Below are 18,918 nucleotides of genomic sequence, written 5' to 3' on the forward strand. Positions count from 1 at the left end.
GCTCCCACCATAGTATGTATACGCCAGTAAGACTGATCAATAATTGCACAGCTGACAGTGAATACGAGGCTCTAAATGCACCATAAAATTGTACGTGATAGTCAAAATTGACACATTTAAATTTCCTAAACTGTATCACTTAGTAGATTTTTTATCTTAAGATAAAATACAGTTAGGCTGTCCTCTGAATGGCTCCTAATAATGTGCTATTCATATACAGCCTTCCTCTTGGCATTAATTTCTATTCTCTGATGATTGTTCAAAGGATGTAGATCAGTACCAGTGACTAACATGTTTCTTATTAGGTGTCATCTAAGTGACATGAATTTAAACACATCCCATATCCAAAAGCTCTAATTTAATACTCCAATGAATTATTAAAAAAAAAAAAGATCAAATGTTTGAAATGAACTAAGACATTTTCTTTGGTGTATTTCTTTCTCCTTCAGTCTTTCACCTCTACCTTATCTCTGTCCTTTAAACTTTATGTCATTTCTTTTTCAAAGCACCCTTCTCTTACTGATCACAGTACAGTCACGAGTAGGAATGTAACCCATGACTCGTCTTTTCTGATTCTTGGCCCTTAGTCTTTATAATGCGTAACATGAAACATGTTCATAGGGCTGACCTCTGAAAATCACTGCTTTGAAGCCTTACTCAGAGATCCTCTATTTGTGTCCAGTCCTTTGAGCATTGATTTATCCACATGACATCATGCAATGTTCTCGTGGTCAACCAAAGAAAGAAGCCAATTTGCATGTGGAGCGATATTCTTGCTGCTGACTGACCCTTTCACTATAAAACACATCGCCTTGTTAGTGATGTGAGCATCAACAGCAACCTTAGCGGGTACTCCGTTCCAGCTTTATATGTATTTAGGCTCATAGACGCAGTCAAGATGACCAGCTGAAGTTCAAGTTTAGGCATCAAAGGTTTAGGGGAAAACAGTGGTCCCCAACCCCCGGGCCACGGACCGGTTTGGTGCCGGGCCGCTAGAGTTGAGGCTCGGGTGTGAAATTTATGGTTTTCAGGATTTTTATCGTTAACTCTGTTTCCCTGGGTCTTTCCCCGTGTGTTATGAATAATTGTTCTTTTTTGGTACCGGTACTGGTTTTATTTTGTTGTATTTATCCGCAACATGTTAAAGTTCGGTCCGTAAAAATATTGTCGGACATAAAGCGGTTCAAGCGCAAAAAAGGTTGGGGACCGCTGGGTTAGAACGCACCATTTCGCAACATAAAACACGCTGAAGGGAAAACTTTACCTACAATAAACTTTTCCAATATTTTCCTTGTTTGCTACGGTTATACATCCTCCGTCTCACTGCATCTATTTCAAACCGTAAGACACGCCTGTCGAACTCTATCGAGCTGCTCTATATGCTGAATAATTACGCTGAAGGGAATTCCCACACTCACACTGATTTTACAAAATACAAAAACAATCTGTCACTGTGACGGTAGCAGCTAACAGTCTCTGCTTGTGGCGGAGCAGTCAGGTCTTTCGATCACAAGATCATCTCCTACTCCATCTCCCAACTTTTGATGCTGCCCAAGCATTCGCTCCTTTAAGACGATCCTTTGAACCAAAGCTGTTTCCGTGTGGAGGGATGGGCATTTTTTCCCTCTCTGTGCACGACTGAAATTACTTTGCTTAAGAAGCTTTTATACATTGGTCTCTGGAGACGGAGAAACTGCAAATGCATCCCTGCTCTGTATCATTCATGAAGCTGTTGTGAATGATAATGCAATCATTGCTTTGCTCTATATGCTGCATTGTGTGCAGCCAGAAACACCGCCTCACGTAGAGAGAAAACACCTTTAACAATGAGCTCACCGAGTGCGATTCCCCCTTTGCAAACCTTCATAATGAGAAGAGGAAGTGTCGTTCTATTTATTGCTTTATTCGTAGCTGTTTTGAGCAGCGACACATGACGGGTTTTTTCACATGAGGCACAATCTTGCAACCATGTTCGCAAATCTGATTCAGGACACTGAACTCGATGCAAATGAGAATATGGTTTGTTTGTTATGTTTAATATGGGGGTCCAATAGTGTCTCCGAGTGTTAGTTACTGCTCTCTCAAGGGTGCAAGGAATGTTTTCCTTTCTTGGCAGGATGCTTGTTATCCAACATATAAATCTTTTTTATTACAAAGAGCAGAAAGTGCAAGGTGCAGAGCAAGCAACAATCTTTGATGCATACAACACAGAATGGAAGCCAGACATGGAGGTCATACCTCAGTGTAACATTTACAGTAGTACATACAGAAGGCACCTCAGATGCTATACTGCAAACTGAATCTTCACCTGTACCAGCTCAGTGCTACCTGAGTGCTGCTAACGTCTAAAAATACTGAGTATAAACCTTCAGAAATATTTCACTCCTCTCAGGTTCGAGTTCTACTTACCGACCTGTGTGCTTTGATTCTTGCTAAGTGGTTTCCCATTGTAGACACTGAAATTCAAGGCCAGCACAATTTGAAGGTCAGAATTTAAGCTCTCTACAACCCACTTGGGTGACCACAAGCACTGTTTGCCGAGATGGCAATGCAATATAAAAATTAGGTAGAGATGCCTTCCTACTGCTTTTCTGGTAAAAACTCTTCAAGTCCTACAGTTGTTTTTCACATAACTGATTGATTAGGTTTTAAGCTTTATTGAAGAGCAGCTCTTACAAAGCAAGCCTTAGTACATCAAGGTTATAGTCTGTGAATGCTTAGTGGCACATGGTATGTGGAATGTTTTTCTTGAGCTGTTTCTTAAAGGTTTTGCAAAATTTTATAATTTTAGTCTTTGCTTCAAACATTACACGTTTATCATATCATCTATTACTGTTAGTATTTACATATCAACATAACAACACACAAAATCTTCTATTTATGCAAACATCTTGTATCAAGGAGACATGTCCAGCCTTTGTAACAGGTAAAAAAAACTTGTACAGCATGATGTGTTTAGCCCTGACTGTGGTCTAGCAACGCACATAACAGAAAGACCGTTATTTAGTTTTACCCAAGTAGTAGAAAGATTTGTGTCTATTCTAGTTCCATTGTCAAGCTAGCTAGCTAACAAGAAGAGAGTCTTTTTTTTAGGCAACAACATTACATGTGCTTGGCTTTACTTTGTGTCCATGTGTAATCTTCACTTTAAAAGAATTAAAATAAATGTGTTCATGCTGGCCAGATTATCTTTGAGTGCTTAGCATCACACTTTCTGGTGTTCCTAGCAGTCTTCCAGTTCTGCCCCTTTTTTTCAGTTCCTCGATGCTCTTTTCCTGCATGACATTTTTGTCTACCTGCATAGTTCACTTTGCTTGAATGCCCAGTTTCAGTATCCTACATTTGATAGCTCATCTCTGTGATTGTTACAAACACTGACCTGTTGGAATTCATGCACCACATAACTCGCGTAGCATATGCACAGTGTAGTGCACAGAAGTGTACTAACAATCAATCAATCAATCACCTTTATTTATAAAGCAAAACAACCACAGCTGACAGAAAGTGCTGTACATTGGAATCAAAAAAGAAAATTACATAAGATATAAATAAAAGCCAAATAAAAGAAAGAAAAAATAACAGAAGAATTATATTTCAAATACTGGTGGCTGTTTGGGGTCAGTCCTTTAGTCGCCTCACCAACCGCTGCTATAACAAATAGTTCCATGTTTGTTCCATGAACTGGTTAACTTGGATTGTCTGAGGCTGGAAGTTAGCGTAACCTAGCTAGCCCGGTTCAGCTCTGAGACCAGGCCTATGGGGGCGTCCACATCATAGGCTGCATCCTCCTGAGGACCAGACCTTCGCAGTCTACGTGGGCCGGAAGTGAGCAGCTGTGAAATGGGACGGTCTAGCCTTCAGTTTTGCATCAACAGCTGTCTCGGTAGAGTTTCATAAACTTGGCCATCTGCCCATTTCTATTGAAAATATAACAGGACACTGGAGTAAATTCTGTTTAATCAGTTTTCTATTTGACATTTATTCAGCTGTGTGAAAACTATAACTTTAATCTCAGCAAAACCAATTTACTCAGGAACAAATAAAACCGAAAACATCGGGGCACTTTTGCAAAAATGTGATGTCTTGATAAATCGAGCAGATATTTGAAGTTTACACCGTTACATTCTCACCTGAAAATATCTTAAAAGTTTATTTTGTGACCCAGGAAGAGTAAAAACTGGAGTTTGGCTGGGCCACGCTATGAATTCTGGGATATGGTGGGCCACAAAGGACACACCCGACCCACACTCAAAAAAATCTGTTGTTGGATGAACACAATTTAATCATGGCACCCTTTTTGCACACAATTTAACCAAGTACAATAAACCCTTTTCGATCATGTCAAACCAACACATTTAGCATTTGGTGGTTTAATGTAATCAGATTACGTTGGATCAACATACTATACTTACATTGATTTGAAGTGATTTATTTAAGTATGTAGAGTGAAATTTGTTTTAATTCATTCTACACAATTTAAAAAGTTTAGGAAAACAGAATTAAATCTTGTTGTTTCAACAACTACTTTGTTAATCAAGGCAATGATTTCACTCATTTCAACCAAATTATTTCAATTAGATTTGTTTACATTTGTTACACATTTAGAAACCCACTACTTTACAAAAAAAGTCACAATCAGATTATGATAACATTATCTTTATTAACTGGATTTAGTGGACAATATAAAAGCTTACCATTTTTGTACACCTGCAAGCATATACTTCAAAAGGTAAAATGTTAGAATACTTATTTACATAGGTAATATGTTGGAACCAAAGCTTCCACAACTAAAAACAGATGCAAAATTTGCTCAATATATCGACTGCATTTTAAAAAATTAAACTAAAAGATAAAAATACATCTCCCACTTGGCAAGTTAAAACATGTGACAAAATCGAATTGTGTGAATTTGGAAAAATAAAATAAAATAATTAGAAATATTTTGGGGGCAATACAACAACAACAAAAAATTCCATAGGTGATGAAAATCTATATTTGTTTGGTGTATCTCATTGAAATAATTATTAGTTTGACCAATTTTTATATTTCTGTATTTATTTTTTTAATTTTGGTTGCAGTCCTCCACAGCTAGCAATATAGTTTTGCTGTGTTTTAAAACATGCTAGCAAGCAAAATGGAAACAATAATACAGTGAACTTAACAGGTGGCAGTGGTCTTAAACTTTACAGGACCTTGATACATAAACACAACATAGTACTTCTGTCAGTACTTCTGATCCATTTTGAGCCATCTATATAAGGACAAACAAAAATCATCTGCAGTGCTGTATAAAAGGTGAATTGCCCAACAGAGAGAATCCAAAAACTTAAAAAAAAATGTTTTAAATGAAAGAAAAAAAATATAAACAACTCAAATATTAACATTATATATTGGAAATCACCATTGCACCAATGAACCATTCAAGACCTATCAGTCATTTTCAAGTGCTCTCACCCCATAAGCTTGTTTTTCAGAAACTGTACCTTTGAAGACAGCTTTTGTCCATCAAGATTTAAAAGTATCTTCTGGAGGACTTCAAAGGTGCATTTAAGTTCTGGTGGGTAGCTCAGGTTCAAACGGTATATGAGTCCAAACAACAGAGCACATGCTTGTGCAATGTTACCCAAATCAGTGTTAGCCTCCACACCCTCAATCACAACACCAACGTCCTCTGGGTCATCTTCAGGTTCAGCACCCTCCTTCTGGATGACGTACACCCCCATCACAGTTTGCTCCATGCAGCTTTTTGCCTCGCTGTCCGTATCCTACATGAAAAAGTATAAGACAACAAAGTAAAATTTAAGAGATTGTTTAAACAACTGTTTCTATGCTGTTCATAAAATCCAAGTAGTCAAAGTAATAAACAGAAAATTACACCACTAAAGTAGTTGTTAGTAATTACTCCAATACATAAATTATAAAATACACCTCTCATGTCAAAAGAGGTGGCATAATTGACCTCTCACCGGCCCCTCCCCCGAAAGGGCCATTGTCCAATTACACATTATAGCAACCGTTACTGTGTCTGACAAACATTAACCTCAAGCAAGATGGAGAAGCGGTGTGCCCACCGATACGCCGAGAGATTGTGTCTGGAGGAGTTGTGTTCTTTCCATTCACAAAGTCAAAAACAACGTGAATGGATTAAACAGTGTGTATGGCCCCATTCCCAGGTAAATGTACCGAACATTATGAAGCATGTCTGCTCGCACATTCGGGTACCCATTGGTGCGCAGAGGAAACCATTTGTTTGTCGGACGTAGCAAGAGTAACTTAGGGGGACAGGACTCGAGAAAAGGCTAACTCAGCTGCTAAAATAAAACAGGTATAGAAGTGTTAGTACTAAACAGCTCAAAGTTCATAGACATTTCTATTTACAAATACTGATGACCATAACAATGAAAAAACAACAGGACTTGTTTTAATCCAAGTACAGATTCAAAAGCAATATAGTCTTGATGCATGTTAAATGCATTGTATGTTTGTGTATCAAGTTTAAGTAGGCATAAATTTCTTTCCTTCCAATACCAAATTCCAGAAATTCTTTATTGCAACGCTTAATACTGTTTGGTATTCAAGACATCCTTTCCCCAATACCAGGTGTCTTGTTGCTAATCTCAAAATTTTAATTTTAATGATTTGCATTTGAGGCAACGTCACAATTTGTATGAGAATGTTACAGACAACATGCTGTCACAATGGCTCACCAAGTACTCCTTTATTAACTTCTCATAGTCTTCGTTTAGGTGGATGCACAAAGACTTCAAGATGCATGCTCGTCTGGTATGGATGTTGTCATGCTGGAGAGGAGGAGGAGATAATATGAGCCAAAACCAGTCTGTTTTTCTTAAAGCTAGGGTAATCAGTTAACTTGCATAATTATTCTTTAGGTTAGAACCTGGCATGTACCACTTGTTAAGCCGAAACAAAATTGACAACTTCATCTCCAAATAAAAGTTATTTTTGCTGCCTATGACAAAGTCTACTCAATCCTAATACAAACCTTGGAGATGGCAAGCATGAGACCTCTTATTTTCTTTCCACGTGTCCCTCCTTTGGTCAGAAAGATTTCCATTAAGCGTGGCGCGTATTGGTCAAGCTCGGCAAAGAAAGTAGATAGCAGAGGCTTTGTGGTGATTCGCAGAAACTCCTTGTCAATCTGCAATAGAGAACAAATACATTGATTAAAAACGCAACTGTATATTTCACTCACTTCACATCTAAGCTGACTAAAGCTGCTTTTAGAAGACCATGCAGACATCAGTGCTGTCTGTGTAGGACATGAATCAGTCTGTGTCAGATACTGAATTTGAAATTTCCACTAAAGTCACAAGTAAGAGGCAAGTGGAACCAAGATCTAGGCCATTTGCTTTTTGAAGTTTGCAAAGACTGCTAAATTGCACCAGTGGTAGTTCACTCTTTGCAACACAGTATGCTGTTCTAAACAGATTTTTCAGGTTTATTTTTAGTATATTATTTGCAATTGGTGTTTGTTCTGGGAAAGATATTGCAGACTGAGCAATAATCCATTTCTAATGGGGGCCTTTCTTAAAATGACTGGTCCCAGTAACAAAGGCGCTTGTCGACTCAGAAATCGAGGGAAAACCAACAACACACCCGGCAGAACATTATGTTATTTACACGGATGCACATAAGTGGTCCGCATGTGCGCATTCGCTGTCAAAATAAAAGACGCGCAACAGATAAGAAGTTGCAACGCACGTTTGCATCCATATAAAAGGCACTGTTTTTGTCCGCTAGAGTGGGATTTTCACGGCACATTCTGCACCACATCTGTGTGTTCATCATTTGTTTGAAGCCAGCTCACCTCCTGCAATCACTTTTGCGAGAATACGCGCTTCTTTTGTGGTTCGGACTCCTTCTGACATTTCTTTGGAGGTGGAGGAAAACCAAAGTAATTGCTTAAAGGAGCTTCTTCGACATATTTAAGAGTTCTAAACAAATATGTCCTCCTCCAGAAAATCTTATGTATGCAAACACGCGTTGCAACTTCTTATCTTGTGCGCGTTTTTTATTTTGACAGCAAATACGCACTTGCGGACCACTTATGTGCAGCCCCGGTTATATAGCTCGTCATGTTGCAGCCACAGAAATTCTTTTGTCCATGAAACCATAAAGCTGCACTTTCTTTTTGCCTTATAGTCTGATTTGTCATAACTTTTCCGTTTTGTGGTAAGCTTTTCTTTGGCTGTCACTTCTTCACCCTGACCTGTCTTATTTGGCTAAGCAGAACTACAATTAATATCCTGCTGCTTTTACACACGCACTCACATAACACTCAGCGATTGTCTGCGCGATCAACCTCTCACATGTTTAAGCTGCGGGAGATTTCACTTGTCATGTTTGCATAGTAAGCTAACGATTGATAAGACGATGTCAGAGGAATTGGTGCACAAATTATCATCACTCACAGATCAGTGCTGTCGCTCTCTATACACAGGTCGCGCGATTGCAAAGTGAAAGCAAAAAACAAGCGCAAATTCAAACGCGATTTCAATATGTCACATATTGACAGTGGCTCACCGATGCCAATGACATAATTACCCAGCTACATTTCCGAAAGAATGCAGAAGCATTGACATATATTTTTCCTTCTTATGACAGCCCGACGGGCAGGGCAGAGATAGATTTTGGTAGCCCGACTGGAAAAATCGCTAGCCCTGGGACGTCGGGCTAGCCATTTTGCGAGCCCTGTACAGTGTTTCAATAATTGTACCTACTACTCTCCCTGATGGAACAACGCTTGCACTGCCACATACAAGTCACTGAAAGAAAAAAAGAAAAGCAGTTTTAAGGATAGTTTTATTGGCACCTTTTTTTCACTTTGATTAAATCATAAAACTATCATAAAAAATATATGATGGTAAAAGGCTTACCATGTATTAAAGAGGAGGCACAAACAATCAGAAAAAGGGGTCAGCTTTCTTTGTGGTGTTACTATGGTAAAGAAAACAGAAAAAATTATTTTATAAAAATTCCACAGTGGATTTTTTTTTACTTTGTTGCAAATGTATAAAAAAAATACAAATACATATAAATACCTCTTGCAATATAAAATTCACAGATAAATATCCAATCTGTTGCCAAATGTAATAGCAGTGTTTCACACTATGCAATAAAGATGCTGGTAGTTGCGGTAAAGGTCCCACAGGCAATTTTCATAACAATCCGCCATTGCCTTTTCCTCTGACCTCGTGTTTATGCTCTTTTTCCCATGCACTAGCATCAAGTCAATTCGAAGGATGCAGCCCCTGAATTTGGACACAGCTAATATTTAGCAAATCGCGCATGCTAGTTTAACTTGCATTACTGTGAGAGGCCGAATGCTTAAAATAAAAGGAGAGAGAAAGAAAGAAAAAATGCAAATGATAATAAAAAAAGTGAACAAAGACCATGTCTTGCAATAACCGTCATTTAAAACCAAAGTGAATGCTAACAGAGCTAGGTAGAAGTTCAATGAGACAACCATACTAGCTTTAGCTAACTTCATTTACTTTGAAAGTGAATTACAAACGTGTTAAATATTGAATTAAACATATCAATAACCGCTAAAAACACTATAAGACTAACTGCAAAAACGGGTAAAAAAAAAAGAAAGAAAAACAATGAAGTGGAAATGCTAATAATAGTATAAATATACCCAGAGCGGATTATAAATCAGGTATTAGACGGTACCGATTGGCACCGTCTAATACCAGATTTTCACTGTATTTGCTCCACTCCCGCTGTCTAATGACAACTTACACATTTGGAATTAAAAACATTGTTAAACAATTAATGGACAAAACAACTTCGTTTGACTAAGATATTTTGAGTTATTTATTACTTACCTGTATTGTGGAAGATTCCGCAGAGGGAAATGGCAGTCCACTGAACACATATAACTTCTCCGCGTTCCCGCCTCTTCACTTTTGGGAAGTTTGAGCATGCGCACTAGGCATCGGTTTTAGAGTTGTTGATTTAAAATAATTACATTTAATTGAACTGAAGAATGCAAATCTAGTTCATTAAACTTTTTGTTATTTTATGTTAAACCAACAACTGATAATGATTTAAAAACCTAAACTCAATATGTTCATGTTAAATAGACAAATGTCTATTGAATTAATCAAACAACTGCCTTAGTTGACTTTTTTGAGTGCATCCTTCAAATTCGGGGAAAAGGAGAACGCATTTGTCGGCTGCATTCGGAGGAGTCTCTGCCTACAAATGCGGCCTCAGGAGGATGCAGCCCATGAATTTGGACCCTATTTGTCTTTCAACTACATTCACTTCCTGGGGTCACAGTGTCGATAAGGTGCAGGAAATAGGTCAAGTTTATTTATATAGCCCATTTTCAAATAGTCCATGCTGCACAAAGTGCTTAACAATGTAGAATAATGCAGTAAAATATAGAAAAATAAATAAATAAATAAAATAACTAAAGGAAAACAACTAAAAAAAACAACTAAGGCTGTTAAAACCAAAATACTTGGTCAAAGTGTGACCATAAAAATGTGATCAAGTGTTTGTGCAGATCTAATATTTAAGGGTAGACTATTGCTCTGGGACCTGTCACCACAAGACTTCAGTTTAGTCCGTGGAATGGATAACATTAGTTTTGAACTGGACCTCATGGTTTTCTCTAGAGCATAAATAAATAGGAGCTCAGACGGGTACGAAGGGGCTCGGCCGTTAAGTGCCTTAAAAACAAGGAGTAAGAGTTTAAATTGGATCCTGTAAGGAAGCCAGTGTAGAGATGCTAAAACTGGGGTAATATGATCTTACTGTTTAGTGCCAGTTAGCAGACGAGCAGCTGCATTTTGGACCAGCTGCAGACGATAAAGAGTAAAGTACAAAGAATTGCAGCAGTCCAGTCTGCAAGTAATAAAAAGATGAATAACACGTTCAAAGACATTAGCTGGAAGGTATGGCTTTACCTTAGCTAGCTGCCTTAAATGAAAAAGGCTGGATTGGACTACTGCTGTCACCTGCCCACATAGTTTGAAGGAACCATCGAGGTTTTTTTTCTTACAATAGGAAGATAATGGGCCCAGAGCACTGTCAATGTGATTATTAACGAAATTACCAAAATGACAACCCCTGTTTTGTTTTCATTTAATTTAAAAGAAATGACCTCTGGACCAAACCAGGAAGCCATCTCCATGGTATAAAGCTAACACACCATTGGCTTAGCTTCCTATATACCATGCAGTCAGGAAAGTTTTAACAGCTCCCTTCAGACTTATACAAAGCACCTCCTTTATTTAACGTAAGATGCATCACTGCAAGTTCTGTGGTTGTTTTGATGCATACACATATTTACATTTACTATCAGAAGACACAAAAGGCACAGGAGGAAAAACAAATAGCAACGCATTTAGAATCAATGTACAGTCGATTATTGTAGATGCTATTTAAAATAAATCAGATGTCCCCATGACTTTAGATCCAAGCCATCCTGTCTGACTCCTATCTCTGCTCAATAAGGCACAAGCACAAAGGTGAACGGAGTGACCAGAGACACTTATTAAGTTTGTGTTGTAAACATCCACTGTTGTAAAGGACAGACTCCTCTGTAGCAAGCTGGCTTGACAGGAGAGTGCAAAGGCAAACCTTCTTTTTAAGAAATCAGAGCAGAAAATAAACCAAATTTGCATAACTGTCAGAGAGCAGCACGTTTGATGGCGCAGCCATGATCCTGTCTTTGCTGACACAAACTGGTTATCTAAAGAAGCAAAACCTCATGTCTGTGCATTATTAAAATAGTTTTTCATCTTGTTGAAATGAAATAAATTTGTCCCTCTTGCCAGCAAGTGAGCTTAGGTCCCTCCTTCTTCCAGAAGCCAGAACATGTCTCTATTGGACATGTTCTGGCATCATTTTATCTCTTAAATGATAACAGGTTTACAGCGATACAAATAACACTCAGGGGAAATTAGTGGGCGGCGGTGGCTATCCGGGTGAAATGGAGCACGTGCGAGATTATTCTGATCTTCTTCCTGCTGAAATGATGAGCGCCTTGAATGGGGGATGGCTGCCAATCAAAGCCACTCACATCAAAGCGCTGCACTCCCAGTGTAATTGGTGGACAAAGAGGAGAGAGGTGTGTGCAATTTCTGTCATGCTCACGAATGGACATCCTGTCTGGCAGCAGAACTGCCTGCATACCACCAATTACCTGAGGCTGTGCATTGTCAGTGGGACTCCCAGTGATGAAACATGTGGGTTGGTCTTTGCTTGTAATGTTGCTGAGTTGCCATAATTGATCTCTGTGGGTTTACTGGTGACGACTCAACAACACTTTTAATTAGGCAATGGGAGACGAGTTTGACTCATACCACCAAAGTAGCCGTTTCAATCCAATTACTCCACCGTTTACCACTGTGAAATTTTATTTGTGATGCAGAATGGTGACAAATTCCTTTCGTAACATCTTGCATGAGAAGTGGCAGCCTATGTGGCAGCTCTCCTCAGTGCATTTGTTCTGTGTGCCGCTTTGCATTTGTCACTCTGTTTTGGGAGAATCGCACAAGCCTCCGCGGGTCTCAGTAGCTCCCAGAGAGCTGAGTGAATGGATGGAACGGCACTAACCAAACTTATAGAGAGAGGAAAGTTGTTTATGTCTTGGCATGGGGAGATGCATTATGTTGAGCCTCTTTAGGCCACTTGATTAATCAGACAGAGCACATGATGTGACTGAGACACCTAATAAAAACCTCTGTCTCTGCATCAGATCTGACATTTGCTGAACCTGCTCCAGAAGGACATGAAATGAGTGACTTTGTTATTCTGCTAGTTTCTTATATTAATATTTCAGTTAAAAGAGAGGAAGCCCAGAACTAGAAGACTTGTACAGTGTTCTGTGCCGCGGATCAGCCCTGATGACGTTTTCATTGTGTGGTCAAGTTACTTGAAAAAAGTAATTAGTTACTGACAGAGGCGGAGCCAGACATTTGAAACACCTGGGGCTTAGCCCTAAAGGGTAGTATGCATGTGGGATTTTTTTTTTTTTTTTTGGGGGGGGGTGGGGGGGGGGGGGGGTAGAAATGACTGAAAGATTAATAGGCTCTGTTTTGAGTTTTGTTCAAAAAAGAATGACTTCATATAGGGAAAAATATATATCACATATGCAGGACACCTTAAACTAGTTTTTTAATTAAGCAGCAAGGCAGATCAAAGTCGGGCTGTATCAAGACACGAGGACTAAACCCCAATTCAACCAGACCCAGAACTGATCCAGAATTAAAACAGGACTACAAGAGTTCAAAATCAGGACTACTGAGGACTTAACCAAGACAGAACCAGAATCAGAACTAGATGATCGTAGCACTAAAAATCATCATAGACCTGCACTACACTTATTTTTTTAATTCTACCAAAGTACAATATTTAGATTGAGAAAAGTTTATATAATTATTTATCCTTGTTGTGCAAACAAGCCCGCATAACTTAATAAATGTAGAATTTGAAAAATAGTATACCTAAAAAGAAACACTAGGTACGAGATACATGAGGACCTATGATACGGTGATACTTTTGGTAAACAACCATTTGACTAACATGTGTGTCTCACCTGCTCTTGTTCATCTCTGTTCTGTCCTCATTCTCCCTCTCTGTTCCTCTCTCTCTCCCTCTCTGTTCCTCTCTCTCCCTCTTTGTGCTGACAATCATCAAATATACAGTTGAAACCACATATTTATGTACTCTTCAGATCAAAACACAAACACTTTTTTAATTGTAAGATCAAATCAGACTAAATGTTTATTTTTTAGATAAATATAAAAAACATATTTGTTAACTTTAAGAGTAAAGAGAGAAACTGTCTGTATTTCTTAATTGCAAATGGCACCAAATTGTATTCAAACTTGAGCCACACTTATGGAGCTCCACAGTTCTTTTCCTGGTGTTTTGGTTGATATCTTTTAATTTTCCCATTTCAAAGAAACAGCCTCTGTGTTTTGCCTTATATGTATCCACAGCTGTGCCACCAATTTACTCACATGGACTCTACTAACCTATCAGAAGCTTCTTGAGCTCAGAATGGAATCGTCTGGAGTTTCTTATTAATTAACAAACTTAGTGTATATGTACTCCTAAATGTGATCAAAGTGATAAAAAAACAGAAAGCTCTGTCTCTCTTTATTCTGACATTTAACTAATTCAAAAGATATTTCAATATTTATCTAAAACAAAAATTTACTCTAAATTGATGTTTTACAGTAAAAATGTTTTATGTTTTCTCCCTAAAGTGTAAATATCTGGTTACAAATGTGAATATCCTGCTGTGTACTGAAATCCCTCTTGTTTTGCATAGAAATATACTGAACAACATACAAAGCATAATATATAAAATAACATTTACCTGAGTTTTTTCTTTGAAAGAACCCTCTAATGTCCATTCTTATGTTTCAGTACATAACTGAAACCGATTTAGTCGGGGAGGGTAAGAACTGAAAATATGTTGATTCACTTGAAGAGCAAGTAACGTAATATTGGTCAAGTGATCAGTTTGATATCAATCTTTCGTGATGCACCGTCATATTTACATTATTTGTACGGTATGAATGATTTGCTTTGGTACCCAGGGGCCCGTTCTTCGTACGTCGCTTACTACATCCAAGATCAAATGACACATCCAAGACCAAACCATCGCGCTAACCGTGAGCTCGCTAATCCGGTTCTCCGAACACACCTGCTGTTGACGATCAGTACAGCTGGATGAAGTAATGTGAGATCACTGGGTGTCGTAAAAGGGGCTACGCATCGATAGTAGAAACATTGATCGGCAACCCTTTGATTGGTCGGCGAAAATGTCGAAGGAGCGCGCTCGGTATTTTTCGGCAGCAGAGCAAGAACTCATGAGTGAGGGATTTCAGGAGTTTCAGAGTTTAATTAAAACGCAAGGGAACACTGCAAAGGCTGCAAAAGCAAGGAGAGAGGGCTGGCAGAAAGTTGCTGACAAATTAAACTCGTAAGTAATTTAATAATAACAATAATAATGGAGTGGATTTATATAGCGCTTTTCAAGGCACCCAAAGCGCTTTACAATGCCACTATTCAGTCACTCTCACATTCACACACTGGTGGAGGCAGCTACGGTTGTAGCCACAGCTGCCCTGGGGCAGACTGACAGAAGCCAGGCTGCCATATCGCGCCATCGGCCCCTCTGGCCAACACCAGTAGGCGGTAGGGTAGATTTATTATATTACACTATATTATCCAATAATATATTACATTATATTATATTATGTTATATTATATCCCCTTACACATTAGAGCCACAACAGGACCCACTAGAACATGGGAACAAGTAAAAGTGAAATATAAGAATATTCTACAGAATGGTAATATTTATCACTTATATTGCTTTTCGTCTCTTGGAAAGAGACCCTGGAATAATCTGTTTGTTTGTTCATAACAGCAACCAAGAAAAGGGCAGAGCAAAAAAAAAGACAGGTGGTGGTCCTGCACCCCCTCGTCAACAAGTTGGTTAAGTAAATAATACCCTCACGGGAAAATCGATATCTCTCTATGAGCACACTGTCGCGCTGAGCTAAAGGATCCTGTCTATCCCGCAATATACGCTGAATTCTGGAAACTCTCCTTATCAATCTTGCACCTTCCGCAATGGGTGGCTCGCGTATACGGACAGGACATGGCTGCGACACGCTTCCCAAATCCACCTTCGCTTTTATAGCCGTGGTTTCTCATCTTGATTACACGAAGTAATTTGCAATTACTACTGTGAAATATGACTTACATCTGTAATAATCACATACATGTAATAGAATGTTAATAGTACATTTCCCTTTTTTAGGAAATGACCTGTATGTATCTGTATGAAATCAATAGAAGGATCAGGTGCTGCATTATCTTTAGTTACATTGATGTTATTTATTTATTTATGGTGAAACAGTGGTGGAATATCGCTGTTGCTTTCGTATAAATGAAGCGGACATACCTGCGTGGCCGCGATCTAATCCTGTTTACATAAAGTAAACCTGCTCCCGAGCAGGTTTACGCTTACGGCTCTGTTGCTATGGCAGCAAGTCCCGGATGAGCTTCGGGGAACCGAATGATCCAAGATCACGCAAAATCGTCAACAATCTAATCCAGCTAACCTACTTAGTGAGGTACGAAGAACGGGCCCCTGGGCCCTATTTCAGGAAGCCGGTTTAGTGCAAACTCTGAGTAAGTAAACCCTGAGTTAACGAAAACTCTGGGTTGTCGGTTTCACAAAGCGAGTTTAGATTAATTCTGAGTGAGTTACTATGACGACACACTCCGTGAAGCTAACCTGCCCCCTAGCAGGTTTACTTCAACTAACCCTGACTTTCTCCGCCTCTTTGTCGGAAACCTGACTGTAGGAAGTGTCGGACATGGCGTGCTCCTTCCTTGAAGAGCCAGTAGATGTTGAAGCCCAAATTCTCCGCAGAGCTCTCCGCCGGGAGAGAGTGATTAGAGCGCGTTCGGACATTTTATCATTTCCTGATGATTTTCTGTGCGAACGTTACCGTTTTTCAGCACAATCAATAATTTATTTGAATAACATCCTCAGGCCATATATTACGCATGTGACATCGCGGACATCCTCTCAGTTCTGTACATATTATTTGTATTGCACTTCGGTTTTTTGCAAACGGGAGCTTTCTGTATAATATTGGTGACGCTGAGCACGTTTCCAAGGCTACCGTCTGTCGGGCAGTCAGGAATGTTACAGTTGCACTGAAACGTCTCCTGTACTCGTTTGTGGTGTTCCCCGGTCATAGACCCACAAGATTCATCAAAGAGGGATGCCACAAAATTGCAGGTATCAGGATGAACAAAACTTAATGTATGATGTGGTGATACTTGGACTACTACTTAAATTTTACATTTATTTTCAGGGTTCCCAGGCGTGATTGGCTGTATAGATGGCACTCACATTCCAATCATTGCTCCTTCAGTAAATGAAGGAGACTATGTGAACAGGAAGTCTTTCCACAGCATTAATGTACAGGTACATAGTTCCCTGTAGCATTTCAAACTAACAAATTATTTCATTATAGTAATGGATGCTAATTCGTGTTCTCTGCACTGTGAAGATCATATGTGATGCTGCCAACATTATCACAAATGTGGAAGCCAACTGCTCAGCCTCTGTGAGTGGTGGTGGTGGAGGACCCCCACCTGTTTTTCGGGCCTCCGCTTTTTTTCTGTTGGCTATAACGGGCCACATTTGAGCATACAGAGTAAGCAAATATGTACTTGTAATGTGCTCAGATAATTTCAATAAGTGCTTACAGAAAGAAAATTAATGTAGCCTCTAACTGCAATTGATTTATATAGGACAAACAGACCAAGCACTATGGCTCATAATACAATTACACCTCACCTGTTTGGACTATATTTTTAGATTTCATTTTTACTTGCTGCCAGGAATGTTTGGGGCCTGTTGGGTTGCACCTGCGCTCACATCACATCACAAAATAAAATGTATAAAATAAAAAATAAAATATAATATAATAAAATGGCAGCACGGTGGCACGGTGGTTAGCACTGTTGCCGCACAGCAAGAAGGTCCTGAGTTCAATTCCACCATCAGGCCGGGGTCTTTCTGTGTGGAGTTTGCATGTTCTCCCCGTGTTTGCGTGGGTTCCCTCTGGGTACTCCGGCTTCCTCCCACCGTCCAAAGACATGCAGCTTGTGGGGATAGGTTAATTGGATAATTCAAATTGCCACTAGGTGTGAATGGTTGTCTGTCCCTATGTGTTAGCCCTGCGACAGACTGACGACCTGTCCAGGTTGTACCCCGCCTTTCGCCCTATGACAGCTGGGATAGGCTCCAGCGCCCCCCGCGACCCTGAAAAGGATAAGCGGAAGCGAATGGATGGATGGATAATAAAATAACGTGTTAAATGGGTGGAAATCCCTCGATCAATGTTTAAATTAACACTCACGCATTGACTCTGTCGGCTATGTTTTGCCATGCATGCTCCCTTTCTTTTGCAGCTGAGGCTGCGTTACTTTTTTTCCGCAAAATTTGCATGTTATCGGCATATACTGCCATCAGAATTTCGGCCTCAAGCGCTGTAAAATACATTGACCGCGCCTTCTTTCCCTCCGTCTCCATGGTGACTCGCTTAATCTGTGCTCCACTAATCAGGGCTTTATGTATCCTCGTGCGCGCGCTTAACTTGGGGTTAAAGCAACTCCGCGTTGACTGAACTAATTGTTATCAGCCTTTCTGAAACCGAATATTCCGAGTTGGACAGTTCGGGGTTACTCAACCCTGAGTATCGTTTTTCACTCTGAGTTTTCTAAACCGGCTTCCTGAAATAGGGCCCTGGTCAAACTTAAGCTCTCCTTAGTATGGCTGGCTCCGTTTCTCCAACAGCGCACTCACAGGCGGCAGCTGCCCCGCCCCCTCGCTCAGTCGCTTAGTGCCTGAGCTCGGATCATACCAATATCAGGGGGGACTTTTTGTTTTATACAGTTGTCAGCCAGACATCTAACTATGAAAAAATTACACTCCAAAAGACCCCGGGCTTCTGACAAAACAACCCGGGCTTAAGCCCAGTAAGCCACCCCCACGCTCCGCCCCTGGTTACTGATTACTTCTCCAAAAAAGTAATCCTGTTATTTTACTGATTAGTTATTTTCAAAAGTAATTAGTTACTTCGTTACTTTTTAAAACATGATACACAACCTGGATACATAATAAAGAAATAGACCTTTCAGCCCAATTCTATTTTTTCTGTATAATCCATCATAAAACTGAATCAAATGGAAAAAGTCTGTTTTTAAAACCTGTTTCATTATTTTTAATCTTTTAACTTTATGCAAAAATTAAATCATATGCAACAGTCTTTGACTTAAAGAAATTGTTGAACATTTAAACCAATTTTCTGCATATTCTAGCATATTTAAAAAAAT

The 18,918-nt window shown here is 39.4% G+C and overlaps 1 protein-coding gene and 1 long non-coding RNA gene across 6 annotated transcripts in view; both read right to left on the bottom strand.

Annotated features, from left to right (window-relative positions):
- tafa2 (TAFA chemokine like family member 2) overlaps positions 1-18,918 on the bottom strand; it is a 103,226-nt gene that overhangs the window by 22,346 nt on the left and 61,962 nt on the right. The window lies entirely within an intron of this gene.
- LOC113009991 (uncharacterized) lies at positions 4,641-10,152 on the bottom strand. Of its 4 annotated transcripts, XR_013902653.1 has the most exons (6): positions 9,852-10,152; positions 8,898-8,958; positions 8,738-8,786; positions 7,004-7,159; positions 6,708-6,800; positions 4,641-5,765 (listed from the first exon to the last, which is right to left on the bottom strand). It is a non-coding gene; the product is annotated as an uncharacterized LOC113009991 (long non-coding RNA). The 4 variants fall into 4 exon arrangements; XR_013902655.1 differs by having other exon boundaries at positions 8,742-8,786; positions 8,898-10,152; XR_013902652.1 differs by having other exon boundaries at positions 8,898-10,152.

This window comes from Astatotilapia calliptera, chromosome 17 (genome assembly GCF_964374335.1).
Source record: "Astatotilapia calliptera chromosome 17, fAstCal68.1, whole genome shotgun sequence".
Classification (NCBI taxonomy): Eukaryota; Metazoa; Chordata; class Actinopteri; order Cichliformes; family Cichlidae; genus Astatotilapia; species Astatotilapia calliptera.